The following is a 21,271-nucleotide window of genomic DNA, read 5'->3' as shown; positions in this document are numbered from 1 at the left end:
ATAAACTTATAGCTCTTTTGAAAGCATTGAAACCCCAAGAATTGATAATGAAAGAACTGTAAATTCCGAGATATCTTTTTTTTTGACGAAGAAGAAGAGGGCAGATTGGAGGATGATAACATAGCTCAATTTTTTGAAACAATGGATAAAACATTAAATGTTTTTAATAAATTCCCCCTTAAAGAATTGTTTATCAAGTATAACACCGCAATCCCTTCATCTGCCCCTGTTGAGCGAGTTTTTAGTATAGCTAATGCTGTATTAACTGCTAAGCGTTCATGCCTATCAGATGAAAATTTTGAAAAGCAATTATTATTAAAAATTAATAAGAAAATTTTTTTATAAATTTATTTTATGTTACCTTATTATGTATTTTAAATTTCTTTAGAAGGTTTGAAATTGTTTCAGCTAAATAATCATATGTGTATTTGCTAGTTAGCCTTTGGCAAGCTAAGCATGCCGATTTTCTTTCTAAAGTGACAGCATCTAACCAGTGTATAGTCATGCCTAAAAACGAACTAATAATATAAACAAATTGATATATTCAAAGTTTAATGTAACTTTTTTTAATTTTTCAAATAAATAAAAATAAAAAGTGTTTTTAAAATTGAACGAACGTAAAATTGAACACGTTCATCAAAGAAAAGGAACGCGTTCACGTTCAAAGTTCGTCAAAAAAAAAAAGGAACGCCGTTCATCACCTTTTTCCAAAAAAACGAACTTCGTTCACGAACGCGTTCATTTTGAACACGTTCGTTTACAACACTAGTTTTTACCAAATGCTGTTCATAATAAAGTCTAACACCAAGCTATCGGACTGCATTAGTTGCTAGCTTAGGGCTATGCAACAAAGATATGGGTTGGTGTTTATAATACCAATTTTATTAGACACTATACCCACCATCTTATGTAAAATCTAAAAAATAGGGCTGTGGAGCAGAAGCTAAGGCTATGCAACAAAGATAAAGTTGGTGTTTATTTTCGATCAGGAAAAATATTAATTAATTTTATAAAATAAATATCTAAATTATGGGGTCCCTATTTTTTTTGGTAAAGAAAAACTTATTAAAGAAATATTCTATTTCTTACTTATTTCTTTTTTCATCAACTCAGATGTTTTTTTAAACTTGTGGAGGTTAATAAGGTTTAGAAATTTGTAAAATATGGGTATATATATTCATTTATACTATTGAATTTTTCATTTTTGTAAATAATTCCATTGAAAATGAAATATGATTTATTTTTTCAATATTTATTTTATAATAAAAATTTACCATATTTATGCCTGATTTCTAATATGATGCTAAACTTCGAGCTTAATAAATTAAATGATTTATTATAAAATTTCCTGTTGTCGTAAATATAGAAAAATTAAAAAAATAAAAGATAAAGGATTTATGACAATAATTGTTAAAATCATAAATTGTTGTTTTCTGAATATATTTCCCTTGAATAGGTAATTAAGGGTTAAAGGATGTGAGAGAATGTAGAAAGTTAAAAAATGCTGGTTGAATGAACAATACACAAGGTAAGGTTAATAAGAATGAAATCATTCTATGATATGTATGAGGGGAATGTTTAATATGGTATTTTTAAAATTTTTTAAAAATTTCTCTTTCAAAGCATTTGGTAAAATCTAATAAGAGTATTTTTGTCCAGCATATTTTTGTACAAGATTCAATTGATATAGCAGTCAAAATATATAAGAATTTTAATATATTATCAAAATACTTTTAGATTTGTCAGGATTTCTTGCTGAACTATTTCATTTATTATTTTTTATTTTTCTTACTTTCAAAAGATTTACATACAAATATGATATGTCTTAAATTTAATTAGATCTCATTACAATATATATGAACTAGATATATGTGTTTTACCTCCATAGAGATACAAGTAAAAATAAATCTGTTGGCCAAAATCTTAATGGGACTTAAAAAATCGTGTAAAAAATAAAAAGTTATATATTTTTGGAAATTTATATTGTTAAAAATATTGTTCAACCTTTTTTAAAAAGTGATAAATGTATATTTTAGCCAATAAAATATTATACAAGCCTCAATATTTCTGCAGTGATGATATTTTGAGGATTGGATCATATTTCGACTAAAAACTAGATTTTAACCATTTTTAAAAGTTTAAACCAATATGGAATAAAGAGAATTATTTTATAATATTCTTATACTGCTCCTGCAATATTTGAACATTGGATACGGCCCAGGGGCTAGTCAAGGTATGCAATTATCATATTCATAAAGATCTATTTTGACTAAGAACTTAATTATCATTTAAAATTTATCCATATTTCCTCTAATTTCTTTAAACTTGAATACAATACTTTATGCGATTTTTATGTCATCTAAATCAATATAATTTTGAGAGATAATAGTACCTAAGTCTAGTAAAGTGTCTTCTTCTGAAGAGAGGTCCTTCAGGCCATTCTGTCATTTCACTAAATGCACTTAAGCTTCTCTAACCATAAAATATGTGATTATTTGATTGTGAAGGCTTGTAAAAAAATATTTTAATTATCTGCATTTTTTAGCTTTTGAAGGGAAGATTGCCCTATCACCCAGTCACCATTAGCTACACATCAGATAACTTCGTTATTTTAAATGTTTTTAGCAGCATGAAAATGTTATCTATCGATTTATAATGTTTTTTAAGGTTGAAAATTTTATTTAAAATCACATATATTAGAATTTAGAATTATAAATGATCTTCATATATGTGTAATTGATCGAATATTTTATAATTATTTTAACTGTTTTTTTATATTTAATTAAATTATAGTTAATTAATACAATTTAAAGGCTATGTTTCCTTTGTCCAGTAAATTACTCAAAATGGACAGTATTTTTATTATCAACGAATTAATCCTTTGGGCAGTATTTATAAATTTTTTGGCATTTTTCAAAATTGACAATATTTTTTCATCAAAAAAAATTGAGCAGAAAAAAAATTAAGTTGATTTGACTAAAATTGTATTGTACAGTATATATTTGAAAGTTGTTTAGTATTTATATTAATATCTTTTTATTAGCTGTATATTATATGAAAATTAATATATCAAATATAAAAAAGTTAGCAAATTGAATAAAATAGCAAAATAGTTATGGAATTGCAGTTATTAAAAATAATTTTTATGTCAAAATATTTAATTTAAACTTACATATTCTACAACAAAAACTATTTATACAAATATCTTTTTTTATTTTAAGTTATCAAGAATATTTTATGAAAATTAACATAAATATATATAAATTAGTAATACCCAAAGTAAGTCATTGTTCATGACTTTTGCAGCATCTGATATTAATACTTATATTTTAACACAATGTCCAGATATCTGTTTTACACCATTAATTGAAGATTTAAAAATAAATCATGATTTTTTGTTTTTTTGATTACAGCACTCCAATTTCCAAATAATGGAAATGCCTATTTGCATCAGAAGTACCTACAACTATTAATGGGAACCTATGCCACATTTATTTCAGAAATTAGTATTAATGATTTTTCAATAAGCCATTCTTCCAATTCCCCTTAAGCCTATATTTGATGGCCAATATTTTTTTGTCTTTAGTCTCATTAAAAAATTTCTTATATTGAATGTAATATTAAGAAAATTTTTTGTAAATTTTCCATGATCATTTAGGTTTGAGGCCTATTTTAAATAAAGTTTCTATCTTTAATTGTACATCACAAGGCATTTTGAAGATTTTAATTTCAATAAGTTCATGATTATGATATTGAGATGTGTATGTTACATCATCATTATTAGAAATATAAAAGAAATAAATTCTTGCAGCATATTGTGCTCCTCACTTTTTAAAACTAAATCAAATCTATTATCCAACCCTCTGTATCATTTGTGTATGGTTGTACCCAGGAATTACTATTTAGATATTTTTTGACTTCAGAATTTTTGAGGATCTCTTTCTTAAACCAGCAATATCTTTGATTTTTTATTTTTCCATCTAAAAAAATTAGAACTGCCCAATAAGTATAAAACTGGAGAATTATTTATTAACTGATCAAAAATTTAAATACCTGCCTCATTTTAAAACTGCCTATTTATTTTAAATACTGCCTAAATCAGTAAAAGAACTTGAAAATTAAATATTAACTGCTCAGAAATTTAAAATACTACTGCCCATTTTATTTGTCGTCTAATTTAAATATTGTCAAAATATGCAATTGTGTTGATTAAAGGTCTGCATTGGGCGGGTTTTTGGACCAAAAGCCCGCCTACCCAATGTTTTAAATAAAATTTAATCTGCCCGTGCGCCTCTGTTTTCAAAAAAATATAAACCCGCCCGCCTTGCCCATTAGTTTAAAAATCCTTAGCCAGCCAGCCCATTAGTCTAAAATTCCTTACCCGCCTGCCCACCCATTAGTCTAAAATTTTTTACCTGCCCGCTCATTATTTATAAAAATTTTTTAACCCAAGCCCGCTTATAAAATTTAATTATGGCCATTATTTTAATTTTTAAGCATTTAATAAAAAAAATTACAGCATTACACCTCTACAAATAGGCAATTAGACCCGATTTTATAGTTTTGTTTAATAGAGAACTGTCTTTTTGAAAATTTATGGTTATTTTTTTATTATCTATTAAATCTTCATAATTTATAGATGGGCATTGATGCCGATGGAAGAAGGATGTGCCACTTTTGTTATTATATTTATAGATAGATTCACAATCATTGCAGCGAATCCAATCTTGATTTTTATCATTTTCATCGAAAATGATTTTAAATTGTTTTCACATTGAAGATTTGAGTTTATTGTCTAATTCATTATCTTCTTGTAAAAATTATTTTTTATTTTTTTAGATATATATTCCTTATTCATAATATAATTTTAAAATAAAAATTAAATTAAAAATATTTTTTTATTAAAAATTTAATATAATTTTAAAATAAAAATTAAATTAAAAATATTTTTTTATTAAAAATTTAATATAATTTTAAAATAAAAATTAAATTAAAAATTAAATTAAAAATATTTTTTTATTAAAATTATGTTAAAATAAAATTATGAAAAGGGCAAATATAAAGATAAAAATTATTACTAAAATAAAATAATACAAAGCAGATTGCAGACCCAAAAAAGAAAATTTTAATTTTCAATATCCAAAAATGATTATTTATTTTTAGAGAAAAGTTTTATTACATTCCCATAAAATTTAATTATAATTTTTAATACACAAAAATATATTTAAAAAAAACGATTGTACAATAAAAAAAGAAATATCGTTATTTGATCATTTAAATAATTATTATTTTTTATTACTTTATTTTTGAACAAAAATTTTAAATATCTTAACCCGCCTACCCATTGTTTAAATTTCTTGACCCGCCCGCCCACCCAAAGTTTCAAAATTTATTCAGTTGTTAAAGATAAAAATATGAAAATAGGATTGGATCAAATTTAAAAATAAAACATTATGCGTTAATAATTTTTATAAAATACGAAATTATTTTTATTATATTTATACTAGATAATAACCCGTCAAGAATGACGGCGTTGACGGTTAATAGTTAGTTTGTGTATGGTACTAAATATACTTTATAAATATATTTTATAAAAATATTAAAATTTAGGAAAAAAAGGTAAATTTGTGAATCACACCTCATAATATATTCTTAATTTCTGATTCATCTTTCTTGATGGGCAAAATGAAAAATATAATAAGAGTACCAGAGCTCCCGTTAGTCAGCATTACTGCGCCCGTCAAAAATTACCGGGAATAAGAATTTTCTCCTTACTCTTATGATAGTTGTTACCTGTTATTTGAAAATAATATCCAATTTTTATTTTTTATAACCCTCTTCCACCTTCAGGCCAGGTCAAATCCATTAAATAAAATTAAGTTGAAATGTTATGTTTTGAGTCAAAATATATTTAAAGCTATTACTTGATACCCTAACAATATTATTTGTTAAAATATTACTGATCACTTATGCCTAATATTTAATATTGAAAAAATTCCCAAAAGTTCCAAGGCCATAATAATTTTGAAAAGATTTCCCCAACCCCAACCAAAGATCATAATAATTTTGGTAGTTGATAACTGGAATAAAATATTAAAAAAATTATAATGAATTTAAAAATACAAACAAAATCAGATTTTATGGGCCTTGTTTTATTTGTTTTAGGTCAATGTCTGATCTATAGTTAATAATAAATAATTCCCAAGCTTCCAAGCTGATAATAGTTTGAAAAATTTTCCCCAGGCCCAGCCCAATATAATTTATAAAAATATTATCCAAGCCCAGCCCGACCCATTATAATTTAAAAAAATTTTTCTTAAACCTGGCCAACCGAATAATTTTGAAATAATTTTCAGCTTCCAATAAAAAAAAATATAAAAATATTTCCAAGCCCAACCCGACCCATTATAGTTTTAAAAATTTTTTCTCAAACCTGGCCAACCGATAATAATTTTGAAATTTTTTTCAGCTTCCAATAAAAAAAATAAATATTGATATAATTAAATTACTTTATCAAAATATAGTTTCATAGGTAAGAAGAATTGTTTTACAAAAATTAATATAGAAGGGGACTGAGTTGGAAAGAAAGAACGTTTACCTATTGAACGTTAAGTCAGTGGTTCGAATCTCGTTGACGTATAAAAAAATTTTAAAAAAAGTTTTCTTTTTAAAATAAAAATAATTTACATTAGAGGTATTTAGTCTCCTTCGATTTATTAACATTTAGATGATAGGAAGTTGATATAAAAAATAAAATTAACATTAAGATGATAGGAATTTTGATAGAAAAAATAAAATTAACATTAATATGATAGGAAATTTGATAGACATAAAATTAACATTAAGATGATAGCAATGTTGATAGAAGATGATAGGAAAGTTGATAGAAAAAATAAAAATAACAAAGGTTATAGAAAACGTTCATTTATTGATTACGGCGATTATATATTGAATTGAATATTATTCAGATTTTGTTTTTACTTTTGTTTCATTTCTTTGCTTTTGGTTCTTTTAAAAATACGCTTATTTACTTTTTGGTTTTGTTTTAAGGTCCACTTTTGTTTTTTTTGTTTTACTATTGGTTTCCATTCATAAGTAATTGTTATTAGACCAATCGAAAAATTCTGGACAAAGAGATGCTGACAGAGGGCAAAAATACTTATGAACAAAAATATCTGAAGTTAAAAATTACATAAAAAACGTTTTTGCTTAGAAAATCTGCTAGTGTTAATCTATATTAGATAGTCTGAGAAATATTTTAAACTAAATAGAGACTATTGCCCGATATCGACGTTAATATATGTGAGGGGACTTGGATAGAGCCTTTTTAATTCAAATTTCAGCCTAGGCCTAACTTAATTATTTAAAATATTTTGGATATAATTTGCTGTCGAAAATAGTATGTCTTATAAAAAGAAACAAGGAAAATTATTTGTCTTAAAAATTGACTTGGCATTATAATTTAAATTAATCTGCATTTTAATTTCGTTAATAACACGATTGAATGTTATCACCTAATTTTTTTTTCTGTTTAAAATTAGATGTGCAATAAAAACTTTTTTTAGTATGAATTATTTTTATAAAAAACTAATTATTCAAATGATTCGAACTGAATACAAATGGTAAATTTTATTTTTCATGCGAATACCAAATTATTCTATTTATCAAACGAATAATGCACTATTCGATTCGTTTTTGTATATGCATATGAAAATAAGAAAAATTTAGGAAAGTTAGCCTTATGTCTTGAAGAATAACTTTAAATAAATTTATTTTAAAAATAGTTATTTCTATATTAATAACATTTTACGTACAAATATGAATTTGATGTTTGAATTTATACCAAATATATAAGAGTTTGAATTTATACCTAATATATAAGAGTTGAGCTGATTAAAATTACCACGAGTCTGGCCAAAAAATTTACCAGAAAATTTCAAGAGTTCGGATTGGACCACACTGACCTCTATCTTATATATTACCTGAGATAATGAGGTTAAAGACAAAGTTATTAATTAAAAACGAAATCGGGTTAGATATTGAGATATTAATCACTAATTTAATCATCTTTAATTTTAATTATAGGGTCATTCCACGTCTAATGAGCAAAAAAATGAGATTTTCGGCCGACCCCCTTCGATTTTTTTAAAATTTGGTAAGCAAAGAAAGGTCAATGTAACTAAGAAATAGCCAAAATTTTAGCCTCCTAACATTTATATTTTTGAAGATATTAGGGTTTAAAGTGGCAAAAATGACGTATTTTTACCATTATCTGCCTTCATTCAATTAAGCATATCTTAAAAACTACATAATTGTAAATAACATATTTAATATCAAAATTACGTACAAAGATTCTACTTTTAGATAAAAAAATTTTTTATTTTTTTTTCCAATTTCCGATCATTTTATTTAATATATAAGGACTAAAAACGATTTTTTGGAAATAATACGACCTTCAATTTTTTTAAAAAATATAGTAGACATTATTAAACTATTCCTTTATATTTATAAAAAAAAATTGGTCTGGGACGCGGCCATCTTCATTCTCAAAATCGATAAAAATGTGTAGAAAAGTGTATAAATATTTTCCCGAAAGGGGGCGTCTTTGTATAAAATTTTATATTAATAAGTTTTTAATGGTTAATTAAAAGGATTATTCATCTTGTAAGTAAAAATAACAATAAATGGGGTTTTCATTCAATTATAGAAATTATTGATAAAAGAAATAAAATTTATTACTTTATTTATAATTTATTATAAAAATTTTTGCCCATATATAACATATATTTAATAAATATTAATAAAATATGTTCAATTAAGTTTCGAGTTCTTGAATATATGAATCAGAATCTTGTGCATTTCATATATGGCGCCCTAAATATTAAAAAAATTGATATAATTTAAATTTAAACTCACTTTCAAAAGATTCTAATTTTTTCGGTAGCGCATTTACTTTCTTGTGACGACAATATATAGTATAACTACGGCCAGTAGCATTTAACAGTGAAACTAATGTTAAGATATGACATTTGGGCAAGCAAAGAGTGTCGTCTATACTTGGAAATGTAAAGGAATTAGAAGGTCCGGATGGGTGTAGAAACTATATATATTTCTTCCTGCTTTTGATTTTTCACTAAAACAAAGCTAACCACCAATTAGAATCATAAGGATACGTTAGGTATCCTGATATTTCTTCAATAATTAACTTTCATCATTATATGATAACTATTCTAAAGTACTTTCTATTGAATTGGAATACATTTTACTTTTAAATTATGTAGATGTTGGAATCAAGGTGTGTATTTTGTGTGTTCCAGGTATAGATCTAGTTTTTGAAAATCTTTCCCTGAGTAATAGATCTTCGTAATCATAATTTATTTTGGTCATTTATTGAAAATATATGACATTAATATTTTCTTTAGCTAACTCGTACAATCATATGATGTGTACTTTGAGTAAGGCCTTGTAAACTAGCTCTAGCGGCTATTCTTTTAACAGTGCCACCAATCCCATCACAAACACTTTTTCCGTGTGCTGTAGCAGAAAAATGTCATTTCGCCTGTACCCCGAAATCCATCTCATGATTGCAAATATTAATAAAATTTTTACGATTTTTATACTGCGCAGTGGATCCACCGGAAAATAAAAATTTTTATTAATTAAAAAATTTAGCAATGTTTTTTTAAAATTATGTACTGCTATTGTATTGTGTTGCAAAGATTCGGATATCATTACATAATTTAGGCAACAAATATTGACAAAATTATCTATATAATATATAACAAAAGGGTGAACAGTGGATTGAGCCCTATTCCAATGATAATTTTGTACTTCATCCTAAAGTATAAAGCTATAGTTTTCTTAAAAATCACAAAATTAAATATTGGTCTTCGTCTAAGTTCAATTTTAGATTGTTTTGTCCGTCTTTGGTCAAAATCGTAACGCAATCTTTCTTGCCTGGCATGATTCTGCTTATTTCGTCCATACAATTAAATTCTTGTACAATTTTAACTGTATATTCGTCTCTAGTTTTTCCAGGCTTGGGGTTAGGTGTTGATGGAAATCAAAATACCAAGAAATTTATTAAAAAATGAATTAATATAGTGAGCATGTGTTATTGAATGATTAAAACCCTTTCGCGCCCGAAATATTTCCCATGAACAAAAAATACTTGTACTTAGATATAATAAAATAATCATTTTGATATAATAAAATAATGATTTTGATAGGTTAATGATAAAATATGAAATAATAAATATTGTTTTATAAATTAATATCTCTAAGTACTAACCATTAGTTTCTTTAAATATAAAAATTAATTGATTAAAAATTTTAATGACAAATGATCTCGCTGGGCGCGAAAGGGTTAATCAATTTTAAAATTTTTATTTATTTTATTGATTGAAACATTTATTGTTATTCTAATTTAGTAAGGCTATGCCGATTTTAGAAAATCCGATCCAATATTTATACTGTTTTGGGTTATTTTATGATAATACTTTTATTTTGTATATAATTTCATAATAATAATAAATTAATATTTGTAATATTTTAAAAATATCAAATTATTTTAAAAAATTGAGTAGAGAAAATTTTGATATTATTTTTGGCGTCTATGAAATGAACAAGATTCTGATTCATATATTCAAGAACTATAAACTTGGTTGAATATATTTTATTAATATTCATTAAGTATATGTTATATGGGCAAAAAATTTTATAATAAAGTAATAAATTGAATTTCTTTTATCGATAGACAATTTCTGTAATTGAATGAAAGCCCCATTTATTGTTATTTTCACTTACAAGATGAATAATCCTTTTAATTATATCAATAGTTCAAGAAAAACCATTAAAAACTTATTAATTATTAATTTTATACAAAGACGCCCCCTTTCGGGAAAATATTTATACACTTTTCTAAACATTTTTATCGATTTTGAGAATGAAGATGGCCGCGTCCCAGACCAATTTATTTTTATAAATATAAAGGAAGAGTTTGTCTACTAAATTTCTTAAAAAATTGAAGGTCGTATTATTTCCAAAAAATCGTTTTTAGTCCTTATATATTAAATAAAATGACCGGAAATTGGGAAAAAAAATAAAATTTTTTTTTTCTAAAAGTAGAATCTTTGTACGTAATTTTGATATTAAATTTGTTATTTACAATTATGTAGTTTTTAAGATATGCTTAATTAAATGAAGGCAGATAATGGTAAAAATACTTTGCCACTTTGAACCCTAATATCTTCAAAAATATAAATGTTAGGAGGCTAAAATTTTGGCTATTTCTTAGTTACATTGACCTTTCTTTGCTTACCAAATTTTAAAAAAATCTAAGGGGGTCGGCCGAATCGTGGTTGATTTGTCTTGAATGACCCATAATGGTAAAAACTAAAATGAAAAATTTTATTTTATTGGTTGTTAATTAGGCAAAACATTACAAGGTTCCTTTTATTTTTAATCGTATTTTTTTTCTTTATAAATTATTCTTATTTTTTAAAATGTATAATTTTCATGTTATATTAAACGGAAATCTTAAAATATTTAGATAATATTTTCAAATGTTAAAAAATTTATAAAAAACAAGATGAAAATATATTCTACATTGTTTTGTTATTATATTATTTTAAAATTATAGTTTAAGAGTTTTAAACCAATTTTTAAAAATCCTACCTCAATTTAAACAAGACTGCTTACTTTATTTCTCTTGAATCGCAGCAAAATACAATCGTGCAATTTGGAAGCACTAACGATAAAGAAAAAAAGGGATAAAATTTGAATAAGATTGCATTTCAATATTGCTGATTTACTAACGCTTAAAAGATAAAATAATTTTGCAGTAATTACTTAGTTTCAGGGGGGTCGATCATAAATTTTTTACATCAAAAACCTCCCATACAACAAAATAACGATCGAGAAAATAAATACAATTTATTAAATTATTTATAATTTATTATGAAATTATTAGCCTGTAACAGATTATAATGTATATTAAATTTAAAAAATATTTTCAAAGTTTAGCGTTCCTGAATACATGGGTCAGAATCTTGTGTATTTCGTATATGGCACCTTAAATATTAAAAATTATTGTATAATAAATTTATGTCTGATAAATTACTTACTTTCTTTCTTACGACGAAAATGTATAGCTACGGCTACTACCAGTTAATGATGGAACTTATGTAAAATATGAGATTTTAGCATAAAAACTATACTTTTTGCTTTTGATTTTTTCTTAAAACAAAGGTTAGTCACCAATTTAAATCAACATATATTAGATAACGTATCCTGATATATTTCCAAAAATTATTCATTCATCCAATATGAAAAATAAATTTTTTGGAATGCTTTCTATTTAATTCTATTAAATTTTACTTTTAAATTTATATAGATCTGTTAGAACATTTTGTCTATACAATAAAACTCTTGGACAATTCAGGCTTGGGTATGTGCAGATAATCCTTTTTCCGCTTTCAGTAATTTGGCTTGCTTTGCCATGTAATGCGTTGTATTAAATTATCTTGGACTTTGTCAACTTTTCTGGTTAATATTGATAAAATTTTATATTTTTAGTTTTGGATAAGAGTATGATTTTTTTTAAAAATATTGATTAGAATACCATATTCTTTAGCTGACTCAATTTCATATATAATTAGATGTTCTATCATTTTTTTATTTTGCTATTTTTTTATATTGGATATCCTTTTATCTGTCAACTTTTTTTTAATTGAGGATTCCTCAATTCTATCAATGATTATTTATCGATTCAATAGCTAGGTTCTATTCTGTATGATGAATATTAGGGCAGGGTCCAAAATGCATCATTCGACTTAGGAGCTTTATCGAGTTTTTTTCGATGCATATTTTATCACCTGGGTGAAGTGATATCAGCCATAGTCATGCTCGATTTTTAGTAACTATTATATTGTTTTATTTCAAATAACACCTTGTTTTTTGAAGAAGATTTTTGTTTATTTTATCGAAATTCTACATCAGAAAAAAAATTAATTTATCAAAATATCAGTATTTTCGCTAATTTTTTACCTTTCAATTGACAAGCATAGAAAGATGCACATAAATTAGAGATCTGCAAAGTCTTGCTCCTCCGGGAAATTCTTACATAAAAAATTTTCGAGATAAACCATACAATTTAGTTAAAATATCAGGCCGGCCCTCGCAAATCTATCACTTTATAAAATTTTAATAACCATCCCTACTACAAAAATACGTCGAAATTCCGATCGAATAATTCATTATTCGTATTCGTACGAATAATAAAATTATTATTCGATTCGATTCAATTCGAAAATTTTATTTAACCGTAAATTAAAAAAGATAGCATATTAAATTTTTTTTTTTTTAAATTTAACTATGGATAAACAAATTTTATTAATAAGATAATATAGATACTATATTTATATATAATGTAGAAAAATCAATATAATATTCATATCATGTAGAAGACAAATATACCAACAACAAATTTTTTAAACACAAAGTTTTTGCAAAAAGTCAAATTTATGATTTCTCCATCATCAAACAAAGGAGAAATATCTGGTTCACCCGTCATTCTTGACGGGATAGCTACTAGTTATTTATAATTGTATATGTGTTATAAATTACATATAAATAAATACTTCTTCGTCCATCATAAAACAATTTTCGGAAGTTAATTTTGTATTATGAATTATTCGAATAAAAACAGCCGTTAACAACATTTAGAAATATAAAATCTTCATTATTCCACTAGAAATTTTATTAAATAGGAATAATTGCAAATAATTCCTATAATATATGATTATTTTTCGATATTTATTAATATAAATTATTTTAATCAATAATAGATAAAATAAGTCGTTTTAGGTATAACCAACCCTGACACTTAAAATGTTGATATATTTTTTGAATTTCAAGCTTATATTTTGATTATTAATACAATTTGAAAATAAATTACATTATTTCTTTATATTTTAAGAGCTGTCTAATTAAAATACTTACTGTAAATTGAATTATTCATTTTGGTTATTTTTGTAAAATGTTTATTTTTATTATTATATTTTATATATGAATTTGAATAGAAAAGAAAATGTGATTTAATAACGAATAAAATAGATATATTTCAAGAATGAAAGGTTAAGAGACATAGTCGAAATAGGAGAGACTCAGTTTGGCTTTATGCCTCGAAGATCAACGACTGATGCAATCCACGAAATTAGGCAAATGAGAGAAAAATACAGGGAAAAGAACAAAAAGCTACACATAGTCTTTCTCGATCTAGAAAAGGTCTTCGATAGAATCCCAAGAAAACATATCTGGTGGGAGCCATGCCACAAAAAGGTTCACGATAAATATATAAGAATAATACAAGATATGTATATGGGCCATACAACAATGATTCTTAGTAAAACTGGTACTTCAACAGACTTCACAATAGCTAGGGGGGTTTATCAAGGGTCGGCTCTTAGCCACTTCTCTTCATAAGTAATAGATGTATTATCACAGTCTATACCGCAAACAGTCGCGTAAAATATGATATTTGCAGAAAATATTGTGATACTTGCCGAACCCAAGGATGAAATGAAAGAAAGATTAGTGAATTGGATAAATATTCTAGAAAAGCACGGACTAAAAGTAAATAGAGAAAAGACGTAGTATATGGTGATAGGAGGAGATGAAACAGAGCGCATTGATATAAATAAATGGCAGATATCGGCAATTGAAAGCTGTAAATATTTGGGCTCCACCATAGAAACAAACGGCACAATAGAAAAATAGATAGAGTAAAATTAATCAAGGGTGGTTAAAGTGGAGATCTTTATTTGGAATGCTCTTTGACAAAAATATCTTAAAATTGAAGTGAAAAATTTACAGTTCCATAGTACAACCAACTATTCTATATAGATCGGAAACAGGGGAGAATGCTGAGGATGATTACTAGAAAGGATAAGGTGTGAAGTACAAGAATACTAGGAAGTTTAAAGGTAGTGCCTACTAAAACTAAGATTATGATGAACAGACTTAGGTGGTATGCGTACATAATGAGAAGGCCTATGAACTATATAGAAAATAAAGTTGAGAGCAGAAGTTGTAAACGCTCCTTTTTAAAAGTAGCTAGCTCCCGCTCCCGCTACTACATTTTTAAAAGGAGCTAGCTCCCGCTCCAAGTAATGGAATGCCACTCCGTAACCGCTCCTTTGATTTTCATTTTTTTAGAAGGTATACGAAACAAAATTTTTTTTTTATCAAAAAGCTTTATTTATTTAAAATGATCTATCAAAATATTTAAAACCTTTTATTAGCTTTTAATAAATTTCCTAAATTAGAATTTAACAAACATCAACGGCTCTCCCCTAAGACCTCTTTTGCAATACTAAATAGGCGCTCCACAGGAGCACTAGAGGGAAGCGGGGTATTGTATGAAGATATTTTTTAATTCAGGGGATTTATCAAAAATAGTAATTTTGTTATCATTATTTAAAAAATATCTGTACAATATATTATCTTCCTGATGAACAATTTCATGGAATCCAAAAAATATCTTCCAAATCATTTTAGATTGAAGCTGCTCACTTTTGAAAACATGTATCGGCCCGATTCGATCAAATATTTAATATCGGCAAAGCCCTAAAAAACACGATATGCCTCAAAATTCATCAATTAAATATTGGCCAAAACCACCAAAAGTATGGCACAGAATACATATTGATTATGCTGGCCCATTTCAAAATCATTATTTGTTGGTAGAGATAGATGCTAGCAGTCGCTGGCCAGAGATAGTTCTCATGACTAGTACTACAACAGAAAGCACGATAAAAATATTAAGAAATATCTTTACCAGATTTGGATTTCCTAAAATAATCGTTTCTTATAAAGGGCCACAATTCAGTAGTAAAGAATTCAATAATTTTTGCGAAATAAACGGAATACAATTAGTGCACCGAAGTCTACCATCCTCATATTAATGGCATGACCGAACGTTAGTTCGAACCTTTAACAAAACATGAATAAAGAAACGAGGGGGATTTTAGAAACCAGTTTAGCTATTTTTCTCTACAATTACCAAAATACACAAGGGACAAAAAATGAACAAATTCAGCCAAAATACTACTAAGAATTAAACCTAGATGATTGTTGGACCGAATATTCGAACGGGGGAACAAAAAGGGGAAGTTAGAATACTACAGTCAAAAATTCGAGATAAATGAAAAAGTGAGGTCGCGCATTTACAATGAAAAAAATGGGAAAAAGTCCTTATTAAAAGTATACTTGGATCACTACTATATGAAGTATAGAGGGTAAAACGATTATACTTCATACTGATCAATTAAGGAAAATACCGAAAATATATTATCTGAAGAGTACGAAGTAGAAGAGATAGTAAACAAATAGGACGTAGTAAACAATAACGATAAAGTAGAGGGAGGAAAATGATACAAGTCAAGAAGCTGAAGGAAGTATTACACAAAAGTTAGAAACTACAAGTCAAGATCGATATCCGAAAAGAATACAAACGAAACTAATTAGATTGGAGATAAATGCTATGTATTGAATTATTTATTTTTGTATTTTTTGTAGAATGTTTATTTTCATTATTACATTTATTATATGAATTTGATTAGAAAAGAAAATGTGATTTGATAACGAATAAAATAAAGATATATTTCAAGAATTACTTCTATTAATACATTTCACTAACTAAATAATTATATATTCGCAAAAAATTAAGTTATTTATGATATGAACCAATTACAAATACAAAATATAGATATCAAAAACAATTGATTTATAAAACGGTTATTGTAGAAATTAATAGATAGTCATAAAGGTGTGTAAGAGCCTTAATTGACATTTGGAAAAAATTAGATATATACTAGAATTTAATAGCCAGGGCGGATTTGTCATAAAATTAACGAGCAGGACAAATAAAAAAATTATAACCATCAACATGATGTGCGAAAATTCTTGCGCCAACACGGGGATGGCTTTACAGATGAAAATATAATTGCAAAGAATTGAGAATTAATTTTCTGTGACCGCGTGTGATTGACTGATTGATTAATCAAACAATTGAATTTTTTTAAAGAAAATTTATTTCTGTAATTGGAAAAAAATTAAATATTATTCATTATGTAAATGATTATCTTCAATTTTATAAGGTGTAGGATTTTTTTACTTGATTCACAAATTTCTTTTACTGATTAAAGTTTACACGTGTAAGATGAATAATCCTTTAAATTATATCATATATCTTAAGAAAACATTGAAAACTGATTAATATGTAATTTTATACAAAGACGCTCCATTTTGGGCAAATAATTATACACTTATCTAATGTTTTTTTTTATTTGAGAAGATCAAGACTGAATTTTATTTACAAATATAAAAGATTAGTAAATTTTTTATAAAATAAAGTATTATTTCCAGAAATAGTCTTTAATCTTAATTCATCTACAGGGTTGCCAGGTCAAAATTCTCAAATTGTGGGAGAAATTCGGTATTTTGTGGGAGTAATATAAAAATTGTGGGAGAAATATGAAAATTGCTAAAAAAAAAATTTTTGCGGGCCGAAGGAGAATTGACTTAGTTATCCGCTTATTATTTTTTATAAATATAAAATCGAATCTATTTTCCAAAATAAAATAGGTAATTATTTTTCAAAATAAAATAGCCAACTATTTTTCAAAATAAAATAGCCAACTATTTTTCAAAATAAAATAGCCAACTATTTAAAATAAAATAGCTTTTCAAAATAAAATAGCCAACTATTTTTCATAAAATATCCAACTCTTTTTCAAAATAAAATAGGTAACTATTTTCCAAAATAAAATACGCAACTATTTTTCAAAATAGGTAATTATAGTACGACACAAAATTTCTTAAATACTATCTTTATTATTAAAATAACATATTGATTTATTATAATATATTAATTTTGTTTAAAAATAATAACCAACGATCTTTTTTAAATACAAAAGAATGTAAACAAGATAAAATTTTATAAAAAAATTGTAATTTTACAATGTAAAAAAATATATTTTATGCTAATGTATAAATAAGATTTTATAAAAAAACAAACAATTTTAAATTTACAATGTAAAAAATAATTATAATCAATGCGGGGAAGTTGTTCTACAGTATTTAGTTAATACAATGGGGGAAGGGAATATGATATTTTGAGGCATCAAAAATCTTCAAAGCATAAATCAGTACAGGGCAGTCTATCAACATCTATTGCAAAACAAAAATATTCTTCAAAAATAAGAAATAATACAGATGCAACTACAGTTGCGGAAATGGTAAATACCTATCATGCAGTACAACATTCAGAGAGCTACTTAACATCACAATGTTCGTAGAATCTTTCCCCATAATATTTAACGACTAATATAAATGAAAAGTATACTTTGTAGAACACAAATGAGCAAGGCTATCATCAATGTTTTAGGATATAAATCCAGAAGGTCAATTCTTGACGTTTTGAAAGATGTGCAAACATATGCAATTCTAACAGATGCATCTAATAAGGAGATATTAAAACATTTCCATTGATCCTCCCCTATTTCAACAAAATTAATGTCATTTCAATAAAACTATTAAAAAAATTTTCTCCAGATATGAAATATCCAAAGATAGCTAACCATATATAATGGTAAATATGGCAGATTTAACATTACCAATGAATTGCATGGCAGCTTTCTGATCTGATAATTCCTCATTGAATTTGGCAAAAACCAGAGTGTATTTACAGAATTGAGTCAGCATAATGTTGGTTGACAGGTTCCTCCTAATACGCGCCATCGTAGAATTTTAAAATTTTACAAACCATTAAAAAATAAATAGATTATAAAAGCTGTCATAATATTTTGAAAAAAATTTTCAAAAATAAATGTCACAAGTATATTTAGGAATTTTACATATAGGAAATCTACTATATGCTGTTAATATGCAGTTGCAATCAGAAGAATATAATTTAATAAAGGTTCACTAAATTATGCTGCAGAAATACCAAAGTAAGAATATTATTACTATTATCGGATAATTATTAATAAGATTTAATATGATGTCATGTTTGAGGAGATTGTAATGCTTCTTTATTTTTATGATTTGCTAAAATATTCAAAATATTAATTTTACAATGTAAAAAATAAATTTATTTGATTTTATGCAAATGTATAAATAAGATTTTATAAAATACAGAAAGTCAAATAGTTATAGTTAATTATATTTTATTTGAGATTTAAATAATGGAACTAAACGTTTACCGTCGTTATTAAGATATTTATAAAACTCCTGGCATGACATTTTATAATTTTGTTTAACCATTAACTCGGCCTCTAATGTTAAAGCAATTCGATTTCTCTCCTTTCTCCAGGTAGTCCTCATCAGGCTAAAAATGCCTCCGATGAGGCATTAGAATGAGGTAAGGAGAAAACATACTCGCAAATTTTTTCCAAGCATGGGGATTTATCGTTATTACGAAAAAATTTTACCCATTTCTCCTCTGCTTTTAGACCATCTAATTTTAAGTATTCTGGCGAATCATAAAAAATGGAAAAAATTACAATCTCTTCAAACAAGGCTTCAATGTCTAGCGGTAATTTTAATATATTTATTAAATTACAAAAACCATCAAATGATGGTTTCTGTTCCAAAGTCATAATATTTATACACTTGTAAATAGAGTTATTAAAATCAAATCTTGATTGTAAATATTCCAAAATTGTCTTAATAAAAATATTTGCTTCATTTAAAAATACGTTAATTATAGTAATATTTGAACATTTTAATATGATATTTTTAGCAATAGCGCCATAAAATTTATTATCTATTTTTAACTGTAGAGATGAACAGAGCTGTAGCATGATTTTGTGAATCTTTATCAATAAAGAATCTTCTGATTGCAACTGAATATTAACTACATGAAGTAGATTTCCTACATGTGAAACTAATCCCAAATATGCTTCTGACATTTCATCCTCGAAAAAATTTTTCTAGGACAGCTTTTAAAATCTTTATTTAAGAAGTATTTCTTTAAGGGTTCGTAAAATTTTAAAATTCTCTCGATGGCAGGTATTAATGATAACCACCTGATAGGTACATATCGCAACAACTCACACCATTCCAAATCAGACCACCAATTCTTTTAATTCAGTGACTCTTTTAGCTGATGAAATAAATTCGTTAAAACATTTCATCACAATTACTTCGACATCTACAGATAGTACATTCATTGCCTTCTTGCAAGAATTATGCAGTATATGGCATATACAGCCAATTGGTATTAATTCATTATTGTGCTGCCTCAATTCGGTAAATACACTTTGATTTTTGCCAAAATTAACAGAGGCATTATCAGCGCAGAAAGCTGACATGCAACTTATTGATAACCCTGAATCAGCTAAATTTACCATTATGTGGTTAGCTATATCGTTGGATTTTTCACTATCGGATGAAAAAAATTTCAATAGTTTTATAGAAATGCCCTTATTCTTATTGAAATAGCAAAGGATCAGGGGAAATGTTTTAATATTTTTCTTATTTGATGCGTCTGTTAAAATAGCATATGGATGTCCTTCTTTCAAATCGTCTAGAATTGACCTCTTGGAAGGTCCTGACACATTTGTGATAACCTTGCTCATTTTTGTCCTACCTCAAGTAAAGTTAGCACTTATTTTGGAGTCGTTAAATATTAAGGGAAAAGATTCGACCCACAGTGTGATGACAGATAGCTCTGTTAATGTTGAACTACATGATAATTTTGAAAATGTCGAGTGGATAATTTTATAAAAAATATATTTTAGAGCGGAAAAATAAAATAAAAGAACTAGACATATTTTTTGAATAAATATTTAAAATTTATTTTAATATAAAAATAATCAAATACTTTCTCTCAAAATTATTATTTATATATTAAAAACATTAAAATGTTTAAAAAAAAATTGTGGGAGAAATTAAAAAATTGTGGGAGCTTTTTGTGGGAGATTTCTAATTGTGGGAGTTTTGAGGGAGTAAGATGTATGTGGGTAAACTAAAAAATTGTGGGAGACTCCCACTGATGGGGGGAGACATGGCAACCCTGTTCATCTATCCATCCCAAATGGCGAAGATTTTCCGGTTCATCTTTTGGAAGAATATAACCTAACAAATGAAATGGAATTTTGATGTCTATGGATTCAAATATTCTTAACTAATTCCTTATCATGAATATAACTATTCAAGATTAAAAAACAAATAAGAAATATATGTCTTTATATTATTAATTTATAAA

The 21,271-nt window shown here is 26.0% G+C and overlaps 1 protein-coding gene across 8 annotated transcripts in view; it reads left to right on the top strand.

Moving 5' to 3' along the window:
* The window catches only part of LOC135922555 (bromodomain-containing protein 3-like), a 102,302-nt gene that overhangs the window by 7,442 nt on the left and 73,589 nt on the right, over nucleotides 1-21,271 (top strand). The gene's annotated exons all lie outside the window — the stretch shown is intronic.

The sequence above is a fragment of the Gordionus sp. m RMFG-2023 genome, chromosome 1 (assembly GCF_954871325.1).
Source record: "Gordionus sp. m RMFG-2023 chromosome 1, tfGorSpeb1-WG-v2, whole genome shotgun sequence".
Classification (NCBI taxonomy): Eukaryota; Metazoa; Nematomorpha; class Gordioida; order Chordodea; family Parachordodidae; genus Gordionus; species Gordionus sp. m RMFG-2023.
This window is presented reverse-complemented; position numbering and strand designations above follow the sequence as displayed.